A 16,346-nucleotide genomic window follows, 5' to 3' on the forward strand; every position below is an offset into this window, starting at 1 on the left:
ACATGCCATAATGCTTTGCTGACAAAGCTATTGACTTTCAGTTCTTGATCTCGATTGCTTGTCGTGAGCCCAGTAACGTCTGTTATCTAGTTTCTGTAGTGTAGTGGTTATCACGTTTGCTTTACACGCGAAAGGTCTCCGGTTCGATCCCGGGCAGAAGCATGCGGTTTCTCTTTATTTTGATCACAAGTGTATATTGTTGATGTAATCAGCATCATTTTTACCCCTTTGATGATTTCTACATGCGTCTGCTTTTGTCAAGAGTGTGTGTTTTTGACATTGTATACGTTTTTCTAGTTCAAGTAACACCTGATAGGATCAAGGTGCGAAAGCAGGCATCTACTTGCTTTTTCTCTTTCTTTTTGGCTTTTGGACAAAGGCATGAGATTTTTTTTTGCAAAATGGTTTTGTTTCCATGTTTTTTCTTTTTTTCAGTAGTCTGACAAATGAAAGGTTCCTTGGTTGAAAAGTGCACTTTGTCCTGTGTTCAGACATAGAGGAAGACCTGTTGAGTTTGGCTGGATCATTTTTTTTCAATTTCATTTTGGTGTGTTTGAACAGTTTGAGCTTAGCACGGAGTTTCTGTAGTGTAGTGGTTATCACGTTCGCCTAACACGCGAAAGGTCCCCAGTTCAAAACTGGGCAGAAACAATGCATTTTGACTTTCAATCCTTGATCTTTATTCCTTGCCATGACCACAGTAACCTTTTTCGTTCCGTTTCTGTAGTGTAGTGGTTATCACATTCGCCTAACACGCGAAAGGTCCCCAGTTCAAAACTGGGCAGAAACATGCCATAATGCTTTGCTGACAAAGCTATTGACTTTCAGTTCTTGATCTCGATTGCTTGTCGTGAGCCCAGTAACGTCTGTTATCTAGTTTCTGTAGTGTAGTGGTTATCACGTTCGCTTTACACGCGAAAGGTCTCCGGTTCGATCCCGGGCAGAAGCATGCGGTTTCTCTTTATTTTGATCACAAGTGTATATTGTTGATGTAATCAGCATCATTTTTACCCCTTTGATGATTTCTACATGCGTCTGCTTTTGTCAAGAGTGTGTGTTTTTGACATTGTATACGTTTTTCTAGTTCAAGTAACACCTGATAGGATCAAGGTGCGAAAGCAGGCATCTACTTGCTTTTTCTCTTTCTTTTTGGCTTTTGGACAAAGGCATGAGATTTTTTTTTGCAAAATGGTTTTGTTTCCATGTTTTTTCTTTTTTTCAGTAGTCTGACAAATGAAAGGTTCCTTGGTTGAAAAGTGCACTTTGTCCTGTGTTCAGACATAGAGGAAGACCTGTTGAGTTTGGCTGGATCATTTTTTTTCAATTTCATTTCGGTGTGTTTGAACAGTTTGAGCTTAGCACGGAGTTTCTGTAGTGTAGTGGTTATCACGTTCGCCTAACACGCGAAAGGTCCCCAGTTCGAAACTGGGCAGAAACAATGCATTTTGACTTTCAATCCTTGATCTTTATTCCTTGCCATGACCACAGTAACCTTTTTCGTTCCGTTTCTGTAGTGTAGTGGTTATCACATTCGCCTAACACGCGAAAGGTCCCCATTTCAAAACTGGGCAGAAACATGCCATAATGCTTTGCTGACAAAGCTATTGACTTTCAGTTCTTGATCTCGATTGCTTGTCGTGAGCCCAGTAACGTCTGTTATCTAGTTTCTGTAGTGTAGTGGTTATCACGTTCGCTTTACACGCGAAAGGTCTCCGGTTCGATCCCGGGCAGAAGCATGCGGTTTCTCTTTATTTTGATCACAAGTGTATATTGTTGATGTAATCAGCATCATTTTTACCCCTTTGATAATTTCTACATGCGTCTGCTTTTGTCAAGAGTGTGTGTTTTTGACATTGTATACGTTTTTCTAGTTCAAGTAACACCTGATAGGATCAAGGTGCGAAAGCAGGCATCTACTTGCTTTTTCTCTTTCTTTTTGGCTTTTGGACAAAGGCATGAGATTTTTTTTTGCAAAATGGTTTTGTTTCCATGTTTTTTCTTTTTTTCAGTAGTCTGACAAATGAAAGGTTCCTTGGTTGAAAAGTGCACTTTGTCCTGTGTTCAGACATAGAGGAAGACCTGTTGAGTTTGGCTGGATCATTTTTTTTCAATTTCATTTCGGTGTGTTTGAACAGTTTGAGCTTAGCACGGAGTTTCTGTAGTGTAGTGGTTATCACGTTCGTCTAACACGCGAAAGGTCCCCAGTTCGAAACTGGGCAGAAACAATGCATTTTGACTTTCAATCCTTGATCTTTATTCCTTGCCATGACCACAGTAACCTTTTTCGTTCCGTTTCTGTAGTGTAGTGGTTATCACATTCGCCTAACACGCGAAAGGTCCCCAGTTCAAAACTGGGCAGAAACATGCCATAATGCTTTGCTGACAAAGCTATTGACTTTCAGTTCTTGATCTCGATTGCTTGTCGTGAGCCCAGTAACGTCTGTTATCTAGTTTCTGTAGTGTAGTGGTTATCACGTTCGCTTTACACGCGAAAGGTCTCCGGTTCGATCCCGGGCAGAAGCATGCGGTTTCTCTTTATTTTGATCACAAGTGTATATTGTTGATGTAATCAGCATCATTTTTACCCCTTTGATGATTTCTACATGCGTCTGCTTTTGTCAAGAGTGTGTGTTTTTGACATTGTATACGTTTTTCTAGTTCAAGTAACACCTGATAGGATCAAGGTGCGAAAGCAGGCATCTACTTGCTTTTTCTCTTTCTTTTTGGCTTTTGGACAAAGGCATGAGATTTTTTTTTGCAAAATGGTTTTGTTTCCATGTTTTTTCTTTTTTTCAGTAGTCTGACAAATGAAAGGTTCCTTGGTTGAAAAGTGCACTTTGTCCTGTGTTCAGACATAGAGGAAGACCTGTTGAGTTTGGCTGGATCATTTTTTTTCAATTTCATTTCGGTGTGTTTGAACAGTTTGAGCTTAGCACGGAGTTTCTGTAGTGTAGTGGTTATCACGTTCGCCTAACATGCGAAAGGTCCCCAGTTCGAAACTGGGCAGAAACAATGCATTTTGACTTTCAATCCTTGATCTTTATTCCTTGCCATGACCACAGTAACCTTTTTCGTTCCATTTCTGTAGTGTAGTGGTTATCACATTCGCCTAACACGCGAAAGGTCCCCAGTTCAAAACTGGGCAGAAACATGCCATAATGCTTTGCTGACAAAGCTATTGACTTTCAGTTCTTGATCTCGATTGCTTGTCGTGAGCCCAGTAACGTCTGTTATCTAGTTTCTGTAGTGTAGTGGTTATCACGTTCGCTTTACACGCGAAAGGTCTCCGGTTCGATCCCGGGCAGAAGCATGCGGTTTCTCTTTATTTTGATCACAAGTGTATATTGTTGATGTAATCAGCATCATTTTTACCCCTTTGATGATTTCTACATGCGTCTGCTTTTGTCAAGAGTGTGTGTTTTTGACATTGTATACGTTTTTCTAGTTCAAGTAACACCTGATAGGATCAAGGTGCGAAAGCAGGCATCTACTTGCTTTTTCTCTTTCTTTTTGGCTTTTGGACAAAGGCATGAGATTTTTTTTTGCAAAATGGTTTTGTTTCCATGTTTTTTCTTTTTTTCAGTAGTCTGACAAATGAAAGGTTCCTTGGTTGAAAAGTGCACTTTGTCCTGTGTTCAGACATAGAGGAAGACCTGTTGAGTTTGGCTGGATCATTTTTTTTCAATTTCATTTCGGTGTGTTTGAACAGTTTGAGCTTAGCACGGAGTTTCTGTAGTGTAGTGGTTATCACGTTCGCCTAACACGCGAAAGGTCCCCAGTTCAAAACTGGGCAGAAACACGCCATTATGCTTTGCTGACAAAGCTATTGACTTTCAGTTCTTGATCTCGATTGCCTGTCGTGAGCCCAGTAACGTCTTTCATCTAGTTTCTGTAGTGTAGTGGTTATCACGTTCGCCTCACACGCGAAAGGTCCCCAGTTCGAAACTGGGCAGAAACAATGCATTTTGACTTTCAATCCTTGATCTTTATTCCTTGCCATGACCACAGTAACCTTTTTCGTTCCGTTTCTGTAGTGTAGTGGTTATCACATTCGCCTAACATGCGAAAGGTCCCCAGTTCAAAACTGGGCAGAAACATGCCATAATGCTTTGCTGACAAAGCTATTGACTTTCAGTTCTTGATCTCGATTGCTTGTCGTGAGCCCAGTAACGTCTGTTATCTAGTTTCTGTAGTGTAGTGGTTATCACGTTCGCTTTACACGCGAAAGGTCTCCGGTTCGATCCCGGGCAGAAGCATGCGGTTTCTCTTTATTTTGATCACAAGTGTATATTGTTGATGTAATCAGCATCATTTTTACCCCTTTGATGATTTCTACATGCGTCTGCTTTTGTCAAGAGTGTGTGTTTTTGACATTGTATACGTTTTTCTAGTTCAAGTAACACCTGATAGGATCAAGGTGCGAAAGCAGGCATCTACTTGCTTTTTCTCTTTCTTTTTGGCTTTTGGACAAAGGCATGAGATTTTTTTTTGCAAAATGGTTTTGTTTCCATGTTTTTTCTTTTTTTCAGTAGTCTGACAAATGAAAGGTTCCTTGGTTGAAAAGTGCACTTTGTCCTGTGTTCAGACATAGAGGAAGACCTGTTGAGTTTGGCTGGATCATTTTTTTTCAATTTCATTTCGGTGTGTTTGAACAGTTTGAGCTTAGCACGGAGTTTCTGTAGTGTAGTGGTTATCACGTTCGCCTAACACGCGAAAGGTCCCCAGTTCAAAACTGGGCAGAAACACGCCATTATGCTTTGCTGACAAAGCTATTGACTTTCAGTTCTTGATCTCGATTGCTTGTCGTGAGCCCAGTAACGTCTTTCATCTAGTTTCTGTAGTGTAGTGGTTATCACGTTCGCCTCACACGCGAAAGGTCCCCAGTTCGAAACTGGGCAGAAACAATGCATTTTGACTTTCAATCCTTGATCTTTATTCCTTGCCATGACCACAGTAACCTTTTTCGTTCCGTTTCTGTAGTGTAGTGGTTATCACATTCGCCTAACACGCGAAAGGTCCCCAGTTCAAAACTGGGCAGAAACATGCCATAATGCTTTGCTGACAAAGCTATTGACTTTCAGTTCTTGATCTCGATTGCTTGTCGTGAGCCCAGTAACGTCTGTTATCTAGTTTCTGTAGTGTAGTGGTTATCACGTTCGCTTTACACGCGAAAGGTCTCCGGTTCGATCCTGGGCAGAAGCATGCGGTTTCTCTTTATTTTGATCACAAGTGTATATTGTTGATGTAATCAGCATCATTTTTACCCCTTTGATGATTTCTACATGCGTCTGCTTTTGTCAAGAGTGTGTGTTTTTGACATTGTATACGTTTTTCTAGTTCAAGTAACACCTGATAGGATCAAGGTGCGAAAGCAGGCATCTACTTGCTTTTTCTCTTTCTTTTTGGCTTTTGGACAAAGGCATGAGATTTTTTTTTGCAAAATGGTTTTGTTTCCATGTTTTTTCTTTTTTTCAGTAGTCTGACAAATGAAAGGTTCCTTGGTTGAAAAGTGCACTTTGTCCTGTGTTCAGACATAGAGGAAGACCTGTTGAGTTTGGCTGGATCATTTTTTTTCAATTTCATTTCGGTGTGTTTGAACAGTTTGAGCTTAGCACGGAGTTTCTGTAGTGTAGTGGTTATCACGTTCGCCTAACACGCGAAAGGTCCCCAGTTCAAAACTGGGCAGAAACACGCCATTATGCTTTGCTGACAAAGCTATTGACTTTCAGTTCTTGATCTCGATTGCTTGTCGTGAGCCCAGTAACGTCTTTCATCTAGTTTCTGTAGTGTAGTGGTTATCACGTTCGCCTCACACGCGAAAGGTCCCCAGTTCGAAACTGGGCAGAAACAATGCATTTTGACTTTCAATCCTTGATCTTTATTCCTTGCCATGACCACAGTAACCTTTTTCGTTCCGTTTCTGTAGTGTAGTGGTTATCACATTCGCCTAACACGCGAAAGGTCCCCAGTTCAAAACTGGGCAGAAACATGCCATAATGCTTTGCTGACAAAGCTATTGACTTTCAGTTCTTGATCTCGATTGCTTGTCGTGAGCCCAGTAACGTCTGTTATCTAGTTTCTGTAGTGTAGTGGTTATCACGTTCGCTTTACACGCGAAAGGTCTCCGGTTCGATCCCGGGCAGAAGCATGCGGTTTCTCTTTATTTTGATCACAAGTGTATATTGTTGATGTAATCAGCATCATTTTTACCCCTTTGATGATTTCTACATGCGTCTGCTTTTGTCAAGAGTGTGTGTTTTTGACATTGTATACGTTTTTCTAGTTCAAGTAACACCTGATAGGATCAAGGTGCGAAAGCAGGCATCTACTTGCTTTTTCTCTTTCTTTTTGGCTTTTGGACAAAGGCATGAGATTTTTTTTTGCAAAATGGTTTTGTTTCCATGTTTTTTCTTTTTTTCAGTAGTCTGACAAATGAAAGGTTCCTTGGTTGAAAAGTGCACTTTGTCCTGTGTTCAGACATAGAGGAATACCTGTTGAGTTTGGCTGGATCATTTTTTTTCAATTTCATTTCGGTGTGTTTGAACAGTTTGAGCTTAGCACGGAGTTTCTGTAGTGTAGTGGTTATCACGTTCGCCTAACACGCGAAAGGTCCTCAGTTCAAAACTGGGCAGAAACACGCCATTATGCTTTGCTGACAAAGCTATTGACTTTCAGTTCTTGATCTCGATTGCTTGTCGTGAGCCCAGTAACGTCTTTCATCTAGTTTCTGTAGTGTAGTGGTTATCACGTTCGCCTCACACGCGAAAGGTCCCCAGTTCGAAACTGGGCAGAAACAATGCATTTTGACTTTCAATCCTTGATCTTTATTCCTTGCCATGACCACAGTAACCTTTTTCGTTCCGTTTCTGTAGTGTAGTGGTTATCACATTCGCCTAACACGCGAAAGGTCCCCAGTTCAAAACTGGGCAGAAACATGCCATAATGCTTTGCTGACAAAGCTATTGACTTTCAGTTCTTGATCTCGATTGCTTGTCGTGAGCCCAGTAACGTCTGTTATCTAGTTTCTGTAGTGTAGTGGTTATCACGTTCGCTTTACACGCGAAAGGTCTCCGGTTCGATCCCGGGCAGAAGCATGCGGTTTCTCTTTATTTTGATCACAAGTGTATATTGTTGATGTAATCAGCATCATTTTTACCCCTTTGATGATTTCTACATGCGTCTGCTTTTGTCAAGAGTGTGTGTTTTTGACATTGTATACGTTTTTCTAGTTCAAGTAACACCTGATAGGATCAAGGTGCGAAAGCAGGCATCTACTTGCTTTTTCTCTTTCTTTTTGGCTTTTGGACAAAGGCATGAGATTTTTTTTTGCAAAATGGTTTTGTTTCCATGTTTTTTCTTTTTTTCAGTAGTCTGACAAATGAAAGGTTCCTTGGTTGAAAAGTGCACTTTGTCCTGTGTTCAGACATAGAGGAAGACCTGTTGAGTTTGGCTGGATCATTTTTTTTCAATTTCATTTCGGTGTGTTTGAACAGTTTGAGCTTAGCACGGAGTTTCTGTAGTGTAGTGGTTATCACGTTCGCCTAACACGCGAAAGGTCCCCAGTTCAAAACTGGGCAGAAACACGCCATTATGCTTTGCTGACAAAGCTATTGACTTTCAGTTCTTGATCTCGATTGCTTGTCGTGAGCCCAGTAACGTCTTTCATCTAGTTTCTGTAGTGTAGTGGTTATCACGTTCGCCTCACACGCGAAAGGTCCCCAGTTCGAAACTGGGCAGAAACAATGCATTTTGACTTTCAATCCTTGATCTTTATTCCTTGCCATGACCACAGTAACCTTTTTCGTTCCGTTTCTGTAGTGTAGTGGTTATCACATTCGCCTAACACGCGAAAGGTCCCCAGTTCAAAACTGGGCAGAAACATGCCATAATGCTTTGCTGACAAAGCTATTGACTTTCAGTTCTTGATCTCGATTGCTTGTCGTGAGCCCAGTAACGTCTGTTATCTAGTTTCTGTAGTGTAGTGGTTATCACGTTCGCTTTACACGCGAAAGGTCTCCGGTTCGATCCCGGGCAGAAGCATGCGGTTTCTCTTTATTTTGATCACAAGTGTATATTGTTGATGTAATCAGCATCATTTTTACCCCTTTGATGATTTCTACATGCGTCTGCTTTTGTCAAGAGTGTGTGTTTTTGACATTGTATACGTTTTTCTAGTTCAAGTAACACCTGATAGGATCAAGGTGCGAAAGCAGGCATCTACTTGCTTTTTCTCTTTCTTTTTGGCTTTTGGACAAAGGCATGAGATTTTTTTTTGCAAAATGGTTTTGTTTCCATGTTTTTTCTTTTTTTCAGTAGTCTGACAAATGAAAGGTTCCTTGGTTGAAAAGTGCACTTTGTCCTGTGTTCAGACATAGAGGAAGACCTGTTGAGTTTGGCTGGATCATTTTTTTTCAATTTCATTTCGGTGTGTTTGAACAGTTTGAGCTTAGCACGGAGTTTCTGTAGTGTAGTGGTTATCACGTTCGCCTAACACGCGAAAGGTCCCCAGTTCAAAACTGGGCAGAAACACGCCATTATTCTTTGCTGACAAAGCTATTGACTTTCAGTTCTTGATCTCGATTGCTTGTCGTGAGCCCAGTAACGTCTTTCATCTAGTTTCTGTAGTGTAGTGGTTATCATGTTCGCCTCACACGCGAAAGGTCCCCAGTTCGAAACTGGGCAGAAACAATGCATTTTGACTTTCAATCCTTGATCTTTATTCCTTGCCATGACCACAGTAACCTTTTTCGTTCCGTTTCTGTAGTGTAGTGGTTATCACATTCGCCTAACACGCGAAAGGTCCCCAGTTCAAAACTGGGCAGAAACATGCCATAATGCTTTGCTGACAAAGCTATTGACTTTCAGTTCTTGATCTTGATTGCTTGTCGTGAGCCCAGTAACGTCTGTTATCTAGTTTCTGTAGTGTAGTGGTTATCACGTTCGCTTTACACGCGAAAGGTCTCCGGTTCGATCCCGGGCAGAAGCATGCGGTTTCTCTTTATTTTGATCACAAGTGTATATTGTTGATGTAATCAGCATCATTTTTACCCCTTTGATGATTTCTACATGCGTCTGCTTTTGTCAAGAGTGTGTGTTTTTGACATTGTATACGTTTTTCTAGTTCAAGTAACACCTGATAGGATCAAGGTGCGAAAGCAGGCATCTACTTGCTTTTTCTCTTTCTTTTTGGCTTTTGGACAAAGGCATGAGATTTTTTTTTGCAAAATGGTTTTGTTTCCATGTTTTTTCTTTTTTTCAGTAGTCTGACAAATGAAAGGTTCCTTGGTTGAAAAGTGCACTTTGTCCTGTGTTCAGACATAGAGGAAGACCTGTTGAGTTTGGCTGGATCATTTTTTTTCAATTTCATTTCGGTGTGTTTGAACAGTTTGAGCTTAGCACGGAGTTTCTGTAGTGTAGTGGTTATCACGTTCGCCTAACACGCGAAAGGTCCCCAGTTCAAAACTGGGCAGAAACACGCCATTATGCTTTGCTGACAAAGCTATTGACTTTCAGTTCTTGATCTCGATTGCTTGTCGTGAGCCCAGTAACGTCTTTCATCTAGTTTCTGTAGTGTAGTGGTTATCACGTTCGCCTCACACGCGAAAGGTCCCCAGTTCGAAACTGGGCAGAAACAATGCATTTTGACTTTCAATCCTTGATCTTTATTCCTTGCCATGACCACAGTAACCTTTTTCGTTCCGTTTCTGTAGTGTAGTGGTTATCACATTCGCCTAACACGCGAAAGGTCCCCAGTTCAAAACTGGGCAGAAACATGCCATAATGCTTTGCTGACAAAGCTATTGACTTTCAGTTCTTGATCTCGATTGCTTGTCGTGAGCCCAGTAACGTCTGTTATCTAGTTTCTGTAGTGTAGTGGTTATCACGTTCGCTTTACACGCGAAAGGTCTCCGGTTCGATCCCGGGCAGAAGCATGCGGTTTCTCTTTATTTTGATCACAAGTGTATATTGTTGATGTAATCAGCATCATTTTTACCCCTTTGATGATTTCTACATGCGTCTGCTTTTGTCAAGAGTGTGTGTTTTTGACATTGTATACGTTTTTCTAGTTCAAGTAACACCTGATAGGATCAAGGTGCGAAAGCAGGCATCTACTTGCTTTTTCTCTTTCTTTTTGGCTTTTGGACAAAGGCATGAGATTTTTTTTTGCAAAATGGTTTTGTTTCCATGTTTTTTCTTTTTTTCAGTAGTCTGACAAATGAAAGGTTCCTTGGTTGAAAAGTGCACTTTGTCCTGTGTTCAGACATAGAGGAAGACCTGTTGAGTTTGGCTGGATCATTTTTTTTCAATTTCATTTCGGTGTGTTTGAACAGTTTGAGCTTAGCACGGAGTTTCTGTAGTGTAGTGGTTATCACGTTCGCCTAACACGCGAAAGGTCCCCAGTTCAAAACTGGGCAGAAACACGCCATTATGCTTTGCTGACAAAGCTATTGACTTTCAGTTCTTGATCTCGATTGCTTGTCGTGAGCCCAGTAACGTCTTTCATCTAGTTTCTGTAGTGTAGTGGTTATCACGTTCGCCTCACACGCGAAAGGTCCCCAGTTCGAAACTGGGCAGAAACAATGCATTTTGACTTTCAATCCTTGATCTTTATTCCTTGCCATGACCACAGTAACCTTTTTCGTTCCGTTTCTGTAGTGTAGTGGTTATCACATTCGCCTAACACGCGAAAGGTCCCCAGTTCAAAACTGGGCAGAAACATGCCATAATGCTTTGCTGACAAAGCTATTGACTTTCAGTTCTTGATCTCGATTGCTTGTCGTGAGCCCAGTAACGTCTGTTATCTAGTTTCTGTAGTGTAGTGGTTATCACGTTCGCTTTACACGCGAAAGGTCTCCGGTTCGATCCCGGGCAGAAGCATGCGGTTTCTCTTTATTTTGATCACAAGTGTATATTGTTGATGTAATCAGCATCATTTTTACCCCTTTGATGATTTCTACATGCGTCTGCTTTTGTCAAGAGTGTGTGTTTTTGACATTGTATACGTTTTTCTAGTTCAAGTAACACCTGATAGGATCAAGGTGCGAAAGCAGGCATCTACTTGCTTTTTCTCTTTCTTTTTGGCTTTTGGACAAAGGCATGAGATTTTTTTTTGCAAAATGGTTTTGTTTCCATGTTTTTTCTTTTTTTCAGTAGTCTGACAAATGAAAGGTTCCTTGGTTGAAAAGTGCACTTTGTCCTGTGTTCAGACATAGAGGAAGACCTGTTGAGTTTGGCTGGATCATTTTTTTTCAATTTCATTTCGGTGGGTTTGAACAGTTTGAGCTTAGCACGGAGTTTCTGTAGTGTAGTGGTTATCACGTTCGCCTAACACGCGAAAGGTCCCCAGTTCAAAACTGGGCAGAAACACACCATTATGCTTTGCTGACAAAGCTATTGACTTTCAGTTCTTGATCTCGATTGCTTGTCGTGAGCCCAGTAACGTCTTTCATCTAGTTTCTGTAGTGTAGTGGTTATCACGTTCGCCTCACACGCGAAAGGTCCCCAGTTCGAAACTGGGCAGAAACAATGCATTTTGACTTTCAATCCTTGATCTTTATTCCTTGCCATGACCACAGTAACCTTTTTCGTTCCGTTTCTGTAGTGTAGTGGTTATCACATTCGCCTAACACGCGAAAGGTCCCCAGTTCAAAACTGGGCAGAAACATGCCATAATGCTTTGCTGACAAAGCTATTGACTTTCAGTTCTTGATCTCGATTGCTTGTCGTGAGCCCAGTAACGTCTGTTATCTAGTTTCTGTAGTGTAGTGGTTATCACGTTCGCGTTACACGCGAAAGGTCTCCGGTTCGATCCCGGGCAGAAGCATGCGGTTTCTCTTTATTTTGATCACAAGTGTATATTGTTGATGTAATCAGCATCATTTTTACCCCTTTGATGATTTCTACATGCGTCTGCTTTTGTCAAGAGTGTGTGTTTTTGACATTGTATACGTTTTTCTAGTTCAAGTAACACCTGATAGGATCAAGGTGCGAAAGCAGGCATCTACTTGCTTTTTCTCTTTCTTTTTGGCTTTTGGACAAAGGCATGAGATTTTTTTTTGCAAAATGGTTTTGTTTCCATGTTTTTTCTTTTTTTCAGTAGTCTGACAAATGAAAGGTTCCTTGGTTGAAAAGTGTACTTTGTCCTGTGTTCAGACATAGAGGAAGACCTGTTGAGTTTGGCTGGATCATTTTTTTTCAATTTCATTTCGGTGTGTTTGAACAGTTTGAGCTTAGCACGGAGTTTCTGTAGTGTAGTGGTTATCACGTTCGCCTAACACGCGAAAGGTCACCAGTTCAAAACTGGGCAGAAACACGCCATTATGCTTTGCTGACAAAGCTATTGACTTTCAGTTCTTGATCTCGATTGCTTGTCGTGAGCCCAGTAACGTCTTTCATCTAGTTTCTGTAGTGTAGTGGTTATCACGTTCGCCTCACACGCGAAAGGTCCCCAGTTCGAAACTGGGCAGAAACAATGCATTTTGACTTTCAATCCTTGATCTTTATTCCTTGCCATGACCACAGTAACCTTTTTCGTTCCGTTTCTGTAGTGTAGTGGTTATCACATTCGCCTAACACGCGAAAGGTCCCCAGTTCAAAACTGGGCAGAAACATGCCATAATGCTTTGCTGACAAAGCTATTGACTTTCAGTTCTTGATCTCGATTGCTTGTCGTGAGCCCAGTAACGTCTGTTATCTAGTTTCTGTAGTGTAGTGGTTATCACGTTCGCTTTACACGCGAAAGGTCTCCGGTTCGATCCCGGGCAGAAGCATGCGGTTTCTCTTTATTTTGATCACAAGTGTATATTGTTGATGTAATCAGCATCATTTTTACCCCTTTGATGATTTCTACATGCGTCTGCTTTTGTCAAGAGTGTGTGTTTTTGACATTGTATACGTTTTTCTAGTTCAAGTAACACCTGATAGGATCAAGGTGCGAAAGCAGGCATCTACTTGCTTTTTCTCTTTCTTTTTGGCTTTTGGACAAAGGCATGAGATTTTTTTTTGCAAAATGGTTTTGTTTCCATGTTTTTTCTTTTTTTCAGTAGTCTGACAAATGAAAGGTTCCTTGGTTGAAAAGTGCACTTTGTCCTGTGTTCAGACATAGAGGAAGACCTGTTGAGTTTGGCTGGATCATTTTTTTTCAATTTCATTTCGGTGTGTTTGAACAGTTTGAGCTTAGCACGGAGTTTCTGTAGTGTAGTGGTTATCACGTTCGCCTAACACGCGAAAGGTCCCCAGTTCAAAACTGGGCAGAAACACGCCATTATGCTTTGCTGACAAAGCTATTGACTTTCAGTTCTTGATCTCGATTGCTTGTCGTGAGCCCAGTAACGTCTGTCATCTAGTTTCTGTAGTGTAGTGGTTATCACGTTCGCCTCACACGCGAAAGGTCCCCAGTTCGAAACTGGGCAGAAACAATGCATTTTGACTTTCAATCCTTGATCTTTATTCCTTGCCATGACCACAGTAACCTTTTTCGTTCCATTTCTGTAGTGTAGTGGTTATCACATTCGCCTAACACGCGAAAGGTCCCCAGTTCAAAACTGGGCAGAAACATGCCATAATGCTTTGCTGACAAAGCTATTGACTTTCAGTTCTTGATCTCGATTGCTTGTCGTGAGCCCAGTAACGTCTGTTATCTAGTTTCTGTAGTGTAGTGGTTATCACGTTCGCTTTACACGCGAAAGGTCTCCGGTTCGATCCCGGGCAGAAGCATGCGGTTTCTCTTTATTTTGATCACAAGTGTATATTGTTGATGTAATCAGCATCATTTTTACCCCTTTGATGATTTCTACATGCGTCTGCTTTTGTCAAGAGTGTGTGTTTTTGACATTGTATACGTTTTTCTAGTTCAAGTAACACCTGATAGGATCAAGGTGCGAAAGCAGGCATCTACTTGCTTTTTCTCTTTCTTTTTGGCTTTTGGACAAAGGCATGAGATTTTTTTTTGCAAAATGGTTTTGTTTCCATGTTTTTTCTTTTTTTCAGTAGTCTGACAAATGAAAGGTTCCTTGGTTGAAAAGTGCACTTTGTCCTGTGTTCAGACATAGAGGAAGACCTGTTGAGTTTGGCTGGATCATATTTTTTCAATTTCATTTCGGTGTGTTTGAACAGTTTGAGCTTAGCACGGAGTTTCTGTAGTGTAGTGGTTATCACGTTCGCCTAACACGCGAAAGGTCCCCAGTTCAAAACTGGGCAGAAACACGCCATTATGCTTTGCTGACAAAGCTATTGACTTTCAGTTCTTGATCTCGATTGCTTGTCGTGAGCCCAGTAACGTCTTTCATCTAGTTTCTGTAGTGTAGTGGTTATCACGTTCGCCTCACACGCGAAAGGTCCCCAGTTCGAAACTGGGCAGAAACAATGCATTTTGACTTTCAATCCTTGATCTTTATTCCTTGCCATGACCACAGTAACCTTTTTCGTTCCGTTTCTGTAGTGTAGTGGTTATCACATTCGCCTAACACGCGAAAGGTCCCCAGTTCAAAACTGGGCAGAAACATGCCATAATGCTTTGCTGACAAAGCTATTGACTTTCAGTTCTTGATCTCGATTGCTTGTCGTGAGCCCAGTAACGTCTGTTATCTAGTTTCTGTAGTGTAGTGGTTATCACGTTCGCTTTACACGCGAAAGGTCTCCGGTTCGATCCCGGGCAGAAGCATGCGGTTTCTCTTTATTTTGATCACAAGTGTATATTGTTGATGTAATCAGCATCATTTTTACCCCTTTGATGATTTCTACATGCGTCTGCTTTTGTCAAGAGTGTGTGTTTTTGACATTGTATACGTTTTTCTAGTTCAAGTAACACCTGATAGGATCAAGGTGCGAAAGCAGGCATCTACTTGCTTTTTCTCTTTCTTTTTGGCTTTTGGACAAAGGCATGAGATTTTTTTTTGCAAAATGGTTTTGTTTCCATGTTTTTTCTTTTTTTCAGTAGTCTGACAAATGAAAGGTTCCTTGGTTGAAAAGGGCACTTTGTCCTGTGTTCAGACATAGAGGAAGACCTGTTGAGTTTGGCTGGATCATTTTTTTTCAATTTCATTTCGGTGTGTTTGAACAGTTTGAGCTTAGCACGGAGTTTCTGTAGTGTAGTGGTTATCACGTTCGCCTAACACGCGAAAGGTCCCCAGTTCAAAACTGGGCAGAAACACGCCATTATGCTTTGCTGACAAAGCTATTGACTTTCAGTTCTTGATCTCGATTGCTTGTCGTGAGCCCAGTAACGTCTTTCATCTAGTTTCTGTAGTGTAGTGGTTATCACGTTCGCCTCACACGCGAAAGGTCCCCAGTTCGAAACTGGGCAGAAACAATGCATTTTGACTTTCAATCCTTGATCTTTATTCCTTGCCATGACCACAGTAACCTTTTTCGTTCCGTTTCTGTAGTGTAGTGGTTATCACATTCGCCTAACACGCGAAAGGTCCCCAGTTCAAAACTGGGCAGAAACATGCCATAATGCTTTGCTGACAAAGCTATTGACTTTCAGTTCTTGATCTCGATTGCTTGTCGTGATCCCAGTAACGTCTGTTATCTAGTTTCTGTAGTGTAGTGGTTATCACGTTCGCTTTACACGCGAAAGGTCTCCGGTTCGATCCCGGGCAGAAGCATGCGGTTTCTCTTTATTTTGATCACAAGTGTATATTGTTGATGTAATCAGCATCATTTTTACCCCTTTGATGATTTCTACATGCGTCTGCTTTTGTCAAGAGTGTGTGTTTTTGACATTGTATACGTTTTTCTAGTTCAAGTAACACCTGATAGGATCAAGATGCGAAAGCAGGCATCTACTTGCTTTTTCTCTTTCTTTTTGGCTTTTGGACAAAGGCATGAGATTTTTTTTTGCAAAATGGTTTTGTTTCCATGTTTTTTCTTTTTTTCAGTAGTCTGACAAATGAAAGGTTCCTTGGTTGAAAAGTGCACTTTGTCCTGTGTTCAGACATAGAGGAAGACCTGTTGAGTTTGGCTGGATCATTTTTTTTCAATTTCATTTCGGTGTGTTTGAACAGTTTGAGCTTAGCACGGAGTTTCTGTAGTGTAGTGGTTATCACGTTCGCCTAACACGCGAAAGGTCCCCAGTTCAAAACTGGGCAGAAACACGCCATTATGCTTTGCTGACAAAGCTATTGACTTTCAGTTCTTGATCTCGATTGCTTGTCGTGAGCCCAGTAACGTCTTTCATCTAGTTTCTGTAGTGTAGTGGTTATCACGTTCGCCTCACACGCGAAAGGTCCCCAGTTCGAAACTGGGCAGAAACAATGCATTTTGACTTTCAATCCTTGATCTTTATTCCTTGCCATGACCACAGTAACCTTTTTCGTTCCGTTTCTGTAGTGTAGTGGTTATCA

General features: G+C 41.2%; 43 non-coding genes across 43 annotated transcripts; all 43 read left to right on the plus strand.

The window, feature by feature from the left end:
• The first annotated feature begins 578 nt into the window (after positions 1-578).
• TRNAV-AAC (transfer RNA valine (anticodon AAC)) lies at positions 579-651 on the plus strand. The gene has a single exon. It is a non-coding gene; the product is annotated as a tRNA-Val (tRNA).
• A 225-nt stretch (positions 652-876) lies between these two features.
• Positions 877-949, plus strand: TRNAV-UAC (transfer RNA valine (anticodon UAC)). The gene has a single exon. It is a non-coding gene; the product is annotated as a tRNA-Val (tRNA).
• Positions 950-1,365: 416 nt separating this feature from the next.
• TRNAV-AAC (transfer RNA valine (anticodon AAC)) lies at positions 1,366-1,438 on the plus strand. Its single transcript has one exon. It is a non-coding gene; the product is annotated as a tRNA-Val (tRNA).
• Positions 1,439-1,663: 225 nt separating this feature from the next.
• Positions 1,664-1,736, plus strand: TRNAV-UAC (transfer RNA valine (anticodon UAC)). Its single transcript has one exon. It is a non-coding gene; the product is annotated as a tRNA-Val (tRNA).
• A 714-nt stretch (positions 1,737-2,450) lies between these two features.
• TRNAV-UAC (transfer RNA valine (anticodon UAC)) lies at positions 2,451-2,523 on the plus strand. Its single transcript has one exon. It is a non-coding gene; the product is annotated as a tRNA-Val (tRNA).
• Positions 2,524-2,939: 416 nt separating this feature from the next.
• On the plus strand, positions 2,940-3,012 carry TRNAV-AAC (transfer RNA valine (anticodon AAC)). Its single transcript has one exon. It is a non-coding gene; the product is annotated as a tRNA-Val (tRNA).
• Positions 3,013-3,237: 225 nt separating this feature from the next.
• Positions 3,238-3,310, plus strand: TRNAV-UAC (transfer RNA valine (anticodon UAC)). The gene has a single exon. It is a non-coding gene; the product is annotated as a tRNA-Val (tRNA).
• A 416-nt stretch (positions 3,311-3,726) lies between these two features.
• On the plus strand, positions 3,727-3,799 carry TRNAV-AAC (transfer RNA valine (anticodon AAC)). Its single transcript has one exon. It is a non-coding gene; the product is annotated as a tRNA-Val (tRNA).
• An 86-nt stretch (positions 3,800-3,885) lies between these two features.
• Positions 3,886-3,958, plus strand: TRNAV-CAC (transfer RNA valine (anticodon CAC)). Its single transcript has one exon. It is a non-coding gene; the product is annotated as a tRNA-Val (tRNA).
• Positions 3,959-4,183: 225 nt separating this feature from the next.
• On the plus strand, positions 4,184-4,256 carry TRNAV-UAC (transfer RNA valine (anticodon UAC)). The gene has a single exon. It is a non-coding gene; the product is annotated as a tRNA-Val (tRNA).
• Positions 4,257-4,672: 416 nt separating this feature from the next.
• On the plus strand, positions 4,673-4,745 carry TRNAV-AAC (transfer RNA valine (anticodon AAC)). Its single transcript has one exon. It is a non-coding gene; the product is annotated as a tRNA-Val (tRNA).
• An 86-nt stretch (positions 4,746-4,831) lies between these two features.
• On the plus strand, positions 4,832-4,904 carry TRNAV-CAC (transfer RNA valine (anticodon CAC)). The gene has a single exon. It is a non-coding gene; the product is annotated as a tRNA-Val (tRNA).
• A 714-nt stretch (positions 4,905-5,618) lies between these two features.
• Positions 5,619-5,691, plus strand: TRNAV-AAC (transfer RNA valine (anticodon AAC)). Its single transcript has one exon. It is a non-coding gene; the product is annotated as a tRNA-Val (tRNA).
• Positions 5,692-5,777: 86 nt separating this feature from the next.
• TRNAV-CAC (transfer RNA valine (anticodon CAC)) lies at positions 5,778-5,850 on the plus strand. Its single transcript has one exon. It is a non-coding gene; the product is annotated as a tRNA-Val (tRNA).
• Positions 5,851-6,075: 225 nt separating this feature from the next.
• Positions 6,076-6,148, plus strand: TRNAV-UAC (transfer RNA valine (anticodon UAC)). The gene has a single exon. It is a non-coding gene; the product is annotated as a tRNA-Val (tRNA).
• Positions 6,149-6,723: 575 nt separating this feature from the next.
• Positions 6,724-6,796, plus strand: TRNAV-CAC (transfer RNA valine (anticodon CAC)). The gene has a single exon. It is a non-coding gene; the product is annotated as a tRNA-Val (tRNA).
• Positions 6,797-7,021: 225 nt separating this feature from the next.
• TRNAV-UAC (transfer RNA valine (anticodon UAC)) lies at positions 7,022-7,094 on the plus strand. The gene has a single exon. It is a non-coding gene; the product is annotated as a tRNA-Val (tRNA).
• A 416-nt stretch (positions 7,095-7,510) lies between these two features.
• On the plus strand, positions 7,511-7,583 carry TRNAV-AAC (transfer RNA valine (anticodon AAC)). Its single transcript has one exon. It is a non-coding gene; the product is annotated as a tRNA-Val (tRNA).
• Positions 7,584-7,669: 86 nt separating this feature from the next.
• TRNAV-CAC (transfer RNA valine (anticodon CAC)) lies at positions 7,670-7,742 on the plus strand. The gene has a single exon. It is a non-coding gene; the product is annotated as a tRNA-Val (tRNA).
• Positions 7,743-7,967: 225 nt separating this feature from the next.
• On the plus strand, positions 7,968-8,040 carry TRNAV-UAC (transfer RNA valine (anticodon UAC)). Its single transcript has one exon. It is a non-coding gene; the product is annotated as a tRNA-Val (tRNA).
• Positions 8,041-8,456: 416 nt separating this feature from the next.
• TRNAV-AAC (transfer RNA valine (anticodon AAC)) lies at positions 8,457-8,529 on the plus strand. The gene has a single exon. It is a non-coding gene; the product is annotated as a tRNA-Val (tRNA).
• Positions 8,530-8,913: 384 nt separating this feature from the next.
• TRNAV-UAC (transfer RNA valine (anticodon UAC)) lies at positions 8,914-8,986 on the plus strand. Its single transcript has one exon. It is a non-coding gene; the product is annotated as a tRNA-Val (tRNA).
• A 416-nt stretch (positions 8,987-9,402) lies between these two features.
• Positions 9,403-9,475, plus strand: TRNAV-AAC (transfer RNA valine (anticodon AAC)). The gene has a single exon. It is a non-coding gene; the product is annotated as a tRNA-Val (tRNA).
• An 86-nt stretch (positions 9,476-9,561) lies between these two features.
• On the plus strand, positions 9,562-9,634 carry TRNAV-CAC (transfer RNA valine (anticodon CAC)). Its single transcript has one exon. It is a non-coding gene; the product is annotated as a tRNA-Val (tRNA).
• A 225-nt stretch (positions 9,635-9,859) lies between these two features.
• TRNAV-UAC (transfer RNA valine (anticodon UAC)) lies at positions 9,860-9,932 on the plus strand. The gene has a single exon. It is a non-coding gene; the product is annotated as a tRNA-Val (tRNA).
• A 416-nt stretch (positions 9,933-10,348) lies between these two features.
• TRNAV-AAC (transfer RNA valine (anticodon AAC)) lies at positions 10,349-10,421 on the plus strand. The gene has a single exon. It is a non-coding gene; the product is annotated as a tRNA-Val (tRNA).
• An 86-nt stretch (positions 10,422-10,507) lies between these two features.
• Positions 10,508-10,580, plus strand: TRNAV-CAC (transfer RNA valine (anticodon CAC)). The gene has a single exon. It is a non-coding gene; the product is annotated as a tRNA-Val (tRNA).
• A 225-nt stretch (positions 10,581-10,805) lies between these two features.
• On the plus strand, positions 10,806-10,878 carry TRNAV-UAC (transfer RNA valine (anticodon UAC)). The gene has a single exon. It is a non-coding gene; the product is annotated as a tRNA-Val (tRNA).
• A 416-nt stretch (positions 10,879-11,294) lies between these two features.
• On the plus strand, positions 11,295-11,367 carry TRNAV-AAC (transfer RNA valine (anticodon AAC)). The gene has a single exon. It is a non-coding gene; the product is annotated as a tRNA-Val (tRNA).
• An 86-nt stretch (positions 11,368-11,453) lies between these two features.
• On the plus strand, positions 11,454-11,526 carry TRNAV-CAC (transfer RNA valine (anticodon CAC)). Its single transcript has one exon. It is a non-coding gene; the product is annotated as a tRNA-Val (tRNA).
• An 873-nt stretch (positions 11,527-12,399) lies between these two features.
• On the plus strand, positions 12,400-12,472 carry TRNAV-CAC (transfer RNA valine (anticodon CAC)). The gene has a single exon. It is a non-coding gene; the product is annotated as a tRNA-Val (tRNA).
• Positions 12,473-12,697: 225 nt separating this feature from the next.
• On the plus strand, positions 12,698-12,770 carry TRNAV-UAC (transfer RNA valine (anticodon UAC)). Its single transcript has one exon. It is a non-coding gene; the product is annotated as a tRNA-Val (tRNA).
• Positions 12,771-13,186: 416 nt separating this feature from the next.
• TRNAV-AAC (transfer RNA valine (anticodon AAC)) lies at positions 13,187-13,259 on the plus strand. The gene has a single exon. It is a non-coding gene; the product is annotated as a tRNA-Val (tRNA).
• Positions 13,260-13,345: 86 nt separating this feature from the next.
• TRNAV-CAC (transfer RNA valine (anticodon CAC)) lies at positions 13,346-13,418 on the plus strand. Its single transcript has one exon. It is a non-coding gene; the product is annotated as a tRNA-Val (tRNA).
• A 225-nt stretch (positions 13,419-13,643) lies between these two features.
• On the plus strand, positions 13,644-13,716 carry TRNAV-UAC (transfer RNA valine (anticodon UAC)). Its single transcript has one exon. It is a non-coding gene; the product is annotated as a tRNA-Val (tRNA).
• A 416-nt stretch (positions 13,717-14,132) lies between these two features.
• Positions 14,133-14,205, plus strand: TRNAV-AAC (transfer RNA valine (anticodon AAC)). Its single transcript has one exon. It is a non-coding gene; the product is annotated as a tRNA-Val (tRNA).
• An 86-nt stretch (positions 14,206-14,291) lies between these two features.
• TRNAV-CAC (transfer RNA valine (anticodon CAC)) lies at positions 14,292-14,364 on the plus strand. The gene has a single exon. It is a non-coding gene; the product is annotated as a tRNA-Val (tRNA).
• Positions 14,365-14,589: 225 nt separating this feature from the next.
• TRNAV-UAC (transfer RNA valine (anticodon UAC)) lies at positions 14,590-14,662 on the plus strand. Its single transcript has one exon. It is a non-coding gene; the product is annotated as a tRNA-Val (tRNA).
• A 416-nt stretch (positions 14,663-15,078) lies between these two features.
• TRNAV-AAC (transfer RNA valine (anticodon AAC)) lies at positions 15,079-15,151 on the plus strand. Its single transcript has one exon. It is a non-coding gene; the product is annotated as a tRNA-Val (tRNA).
• Positions 15,152-15,237: 86 nt separating this feature from the next.
• On the plus strand, positions 15,238-15,310 carry TRNAV-CAC (transfer RNA valine (anticodon CAC)). Its single transcript has one exon. It is a non-coding gene; the product is annotated as a tRNA-Val (tRNA).
• A 225-nt stretch (positions 15,311-15,535) lies between these two features.
• On the plus strand, positions 15,536-15,608 carry TRNAV-UAC (transfer RNA valine (anticodon UAC)). Its single transcript has one exon. It is a non-coding gene; the product is annotated as a tRNA-Val (tRNA).
• A 416-nt stretch (positions 15,609-16,024) lies between these two features.
• On the plus strand, positions 16,025-16,097 carry TRNAV-AAC (transfer RNA valine (anticodon AAC)). Its single transcript has one exon. It is a non-coding gene; the product is annotated as a tRNA-Val (tRNA).
• Positions 16,098-16,183: 86 nt separating this feature from the next.
• TRNAV-CAC (transfer RNA valine (anticodon CAC)) lies at positions 16,184-16,256 on the plus strand. Its single transcript has one exon. It is a non-coding gene; the product is annotated as a tRNA-Val (tRNA).
• The last annotated feature ends 90 nt before the right edge of the window (positions 16,257-16,346 follow it).

This window comes from Ranitomeya imitator, unplaced genomic scaffold (assembly GCF_032444005.1).
Source record: "Ranitomeya imitator isolate aRanImi1 unplaced genomic scaffold, aRanImi1.pri SCAFFOLD_24, whole genome shotgun sequence".
Lineage (NCBI taxonomy): Eukaryota > Metazoa > Chordata > Amphibia > Anura > Dendrobatidae > Ranitomeya > Ranitomeya imitator.